This window comes from Mustela lutreola, chromosome 6, assembly GCF_030435805.1.
Source record: "Mustela lutreola isolate mMusLut2 chromosome 6, mMusLut2.pri, whole genome shotgun sequence".
NCBI lineage: Eukaryota > Metazoa > Chordata > Mammalia > Carnivora > Mustelidae > Mustela > Mustela lutreola.
Window position 1 is genome coordinate 97,157,291 of NC_081295.1, and position 5,210 is coordinate 97,162,500.

A 5,210-nucleotide genomic window follows, 5' to 3' on the forward strand; every position below is an offset into this window, starting at 1 on the left:
AGAACCTAAGCAAATACATAAACAGAGAGATAAAAGACACAGAGATAGAGACTCAACCCAAAAAGCCTATTTAACTCATAGAAAGAGCAAAAGAAAATGAGCTAAATTATTCTGAAGGCCATTAATGCCAACCAAGAGATATTTCAGACTTTCTGTTTTCTAAGAACATGTTGGAATCTCACTCTCTGGCTTCCCTTTAGTGGGATGGAGGATGTAACCAGTTCAGGCCAGTATATTGTTAACAGAAGAAAAAGCAGTTACTACCACACATTTAATTTCTGGTGAGGACATCCAGTGACTTCCTTTTTCCCCTGAACATAACGACTGGCCAAATTAGTTATGTTTTTGGTGACAGCTCCAAAAATCTGTCCTGAGTGACACCAGCAAATACAGCCATGATAGACATGTAGCATCAGTGAAAATAAACCTATGTTGTTCTAGGACACTGATTGACATTGCTTGTTACGACAGAATGAGCTAATGTGTCCTGTTTGTTACAACTATTTCTCAAGGGAGAGGAAAGGAAATAAGACATTTGTGGATCTATGCAGCCTCAGCTCTTTTGCCTTCTATGCATCTGTTCTTAAGTCATTACTTGAAAATATATTCCAGGAAAATGAGAGAGTAAAGGAAAAAAAAGGATGACATGGGTTCTAGGAACATATGATTCCATCCCCACAAAATAAGGAAGGAGAGTCTCAGGACGGGCAGGAGAACAGAAGTTAAAAGAAATGAAGACTCTGGGAAAAGAGGATGCTATAATAAATAAATATATATATACATACATATATATATGTATATGTATATATATGAAGAATTTAAAAATATGACCAAAAATGTGCTAAAAAATGATGGGAAGGTTATAGAAACACTATCTACCTCGACCTCCCCTCCAAAGAAACAAAACAAGTCAGAATTCAAAGACGATTCAAGTGCTACAAACTTTAGAGAAATCAGGCAATTTCAGAGACAAGAATCCACAAGATCTATCAATAGGTAAAATGTTCAGGAAGTTGGAAGATACTGATAATAAGATAAAAATATAAATTTCACAAAAGCTGAAATGTAGAAATCAAAATTTTCCATGCCCTGTTGTAAATTATTTACAATTAAACTTACTCCTTTTCTTACCACACTAAAGCTATAAAATATGTTTTACTCAATCCAATCTGACAGTGAGGAAACAGATACCTGAGTAAGTTGTTCAAAGTCATGCAAGTAATAGTAAGTGGCAAAGTCATTGTGCGAACCCTAAAAGTCTAGTAAAATTTTAAATATTCTTCACTGTGGGATTAGAAAGACAACTAAACCCTCCAGTAAAGGCTCAATTCCAATACAAAAATCACTCAGCAATTTGAAGCGATTATGAAAGTATCTTAAGAAAGAAAAAAATCTATTTTGCATTAAAAAAAATGGTGCAGTCAGAAATATAGGTAAGAAATAAGTGCTCAATGCATAACACGTTGTTCTGTGGTAAACACTTCACACACTTATTGTAAAGTAAATTCTGGTTATTATTGTTCAATTATAAAATTAAATCATAGATAAAACACCAGAATCTAAGTTTTCATTATGGAACAGAATTTAAATGGTAGCAACCTACAGACTTGAAGATATGTGAAAAATTGTTGTATGATGCAAGTCATATTGCAAATCAATAGGCTCTATACACTTTTCAATAAATGGTACTGGGAAAATCAATTGTCTATATGGAATAGTAGTAAGTCCGAATAATATTGGATTCCCCAGAGATAAAGATCAAGTGGATTAAATGCTTAAGTACAAACAAGCAAAACTGCATAATAATCAGAACAAAATGGAGGAGAATGTTATGACCCTATGATAGGAAAGTATTTCTTAACCAAGGCACCGAAGCACAAACCATGAAGAAAAAAGTGTTAAATTTGATCATGCTATAATCAGAAACATTCATACACTAGGAGACACTCTAACCAAAGCAAAATAAAACAAAAACAAGTCACAGAAAGAAAGAGATATTGGCCAAAGAATCAGTATACAGAGTGTATAAACAATTCCAGCAAATCAATAAACACACAAATTGGGCAAAGGGTAAAAATAATTCACAATTAAAAAAAACAAACAGAAATTTCAATGAAAAAGGAAAATAGTATTTTGGTTGCCTTCAGCTCATGTATTATATACAACATAAATATCTCTGTATGTATCTCTACATGAGCTCACAGAAAACTATGTATATGTAATACATATATACTCATATACAGTTTGTTTTAGAATGCCAAATAAAATTGCATTTCGGGGCACCTGTGTGGCTCAGCTGTTAAGTGTCTTCTTTTGGCTCAGGTCATGATCCCAGGGTCATGGGATTGAGCTCCCTGCTCGCGGGAAGCCTGCTTCTCCCTCTCCCACTCCTGCTGCTTGTGTTCCCTCTCTCGCTATGTCTCTCTCTGTCAAATAAATAAATAAAATCATTTTTAAAAAATGCATTTTATCTTTCCTAAAGAACTGACAAGCAAGAGTGATTAAAATTTGGGGAAAATGTAACACGTTTTTATCTCCAGGTCAGATATTTCCCGCACAAGGGACATCTACGTTTCACAAGATATGTCTTCTCCCAGAGACAAATTCTTCAAAACTGAAATGTCCTGGGCTCACTGCATCTGCTTTAACCTCTCTCCCACCAACATCACTAAAACTAAAAATTAAAATTTAAAATTTAATTTTAAAAACTGAAAATGTCTCTCTTTGGAAGTGCATGGGGCACTGTTTTGTTTGGAGTGTACATATACCATATACTAAAGTACATATTCCATATGACAACCTGGGTATTTGGTGGGCTGGAGCAATTTCTCATTCTTCTTAGCATTGATAGGTCATGTTGAAGAAAAGTCTCTCAATTTTTTGACCTACACTGTTATTCAAAATAACTATCTGTAATGACAGGTTGTACTAGGATCAAGAGGAAGAGAAGTCAAAGACATTTCAGGCAGGTTCTGTATAAGTTCCATTATCCTCTTAAATGATGAAAAAGAGAAAAATCCTTCCAGAATATACCCAAACAGAATCTCCTATACAGAAATCTTAAATGGATTCTCACTCTAATCGTTTTGATTCACAGCTACAATAACTAGACATTTATTTATCAGATTTCAGAAGTAATCTAAATGACATGATTGGAAAAGGAGAATATTTTGCTAACATTTTGTAAAATATGGTCCATGGTCCCATATTTTTATTGTTTTCTGATTGTGTAGTTCTTTATATATATATATATATATATATATATATATATATATATATATATTTGAAAGACAGAAAGAGAAAGAATAAGTAGGGAGAGGGATGGAGAGAGAAGGAGAAACGGGCTCCCTGCTGAGAAGGGATCCCAGTGTGGAGCTCGATCTCAGAACCCTGGGATCATGAGCTGACCTGAAGGCAGATGCTTAACCAACTGAGCCACCCAGACACCTTTGTGTAGTTCTTTTTAAAATGAAGTCATATATTATTAATCTTATCTATTTTGCTATTAAAAGTATTCATTTTGCAAAGACTGTAGGTAATAGAATGTTCTAGGAAACACTTTTTGGGCAAAATTTCATGATACAATATGTGCCCTTAAAAGACCACACAAGTTTTTAGGGCCACGGGGCCATTTTGTAAAGTATCTCCAACATAAACATTAGATGGCAAGAGACGATTGTCCTTGAAGATTCCAGAAGTTGTTTGTTTGCTTGTTTGTCTGTTTTCAAAACCGACTCGAAGAGTAAAAGAAGAGAAGGAGGAGAAAGAAAAGAAGGAAGTAGAGGAAAAGAAAATATAGCTGCTATTATACTAAGCATCTCTCAGACACCATGCTAAGTAACATACAAATATAAATATCTGTATATAATCCTGGCACACAGCCAAAGGCATAATTATAATAACACTACATTTTACTGTTCCGGAAACTGATACAAAGAATATAGATTGGCTGCCAAAGATCACATATATATAAAACTTAGAGGGAAGACCAAGATTATGACACAGAGGTGCCTGGAAATCCCTGGCACTTTAGTGATGCTACTGTCCTATGGGAAAATGATGTTCATTTGGATGACTCTCATTTGTAAGAGATATAATGTTGCCATGTAGAAAAAAAATATGCTCCAGGCCATATGCACTTACTTGTTTATTGATTATAATTTCACAAAGATGTATTTAAATACAAGATAATGAAAATGAGGTCATTAGAAGGATTACCTTAAATTCTCTTCAACTCATGTGGGAGGGAAATTCCTAAACGTTCATATTTATGTCTATGTTTAGTAGTGAACTTGCTATCTACTTACGAAGTAAAAAGAGCTACTGTGGCATATATATTCTCTGTGGCTCCTTATCGGCATAAAAAGACTAGCAGTGAAAACTTTATCCTAAATGACCAGGTATCTGTGCTTGGATCTTGGTTATACCCCGGGCAGACAGGTATGGATTCCTGTGGTGAACCAGAGTCTAGTGGTGCAAGCATCTTCCCACAGTAGAGCATGGTGGTTATGGGCACAAAGTCTTAAAGTCACACTACCAGCCCTGCCACTTCCTAGGTTTGTGATTAGAGGCAAAGAGCCTTCCTTCTTTGCATCCCTATTTCCTCATCTCCGAACTAGGAATAATAAAAGCACGTATATAGCACAGGTTGCTTCCCTAGGAAACAGACTTAGAGAAGGATTGACCATGCAGGAGATGTATGTAAGGAAGGCATCTGGAATCCACACCTGTGAAAGGGTGCGGAGACAGCAGAAACAGGCAGAGAGAGAAGTTGCTTAATGCTGATCTAAGAACAGATTTTGACAATCGCTGGGAGAGCTCTGGAGCTAGAATAGTCTTTCAGTAGTCCAGAGTTGGACGGACGTGACCAGGACTTTTCGTGCAGGTATGAATCAGTCATTAAATGTGAGCTGGCTTGGAAAGAGCATGACTTTGTACGAGGTAGTTATCTACAGCTGAGGCAATTGCTGTAGGAGCTGACTGCTGAAGACTGTCTCCTGCTCCCCTCTAAGCCTGGGTAGCAAATACTTCCTTGAAAGGAGATCTGGCCCATATTTTATAGCATCCACCACACTACCTCATAGGAGTGCTGTGGTTTAGATGAGAGAGTGACAGAGAGAGAGAAAAAGGGAGAGAGAGAGAGAGAGAAAATCTTGGCTTATAGTCAAGACTATGGAAGATGTTGGCTATCATTATTATTGAATAGGCAA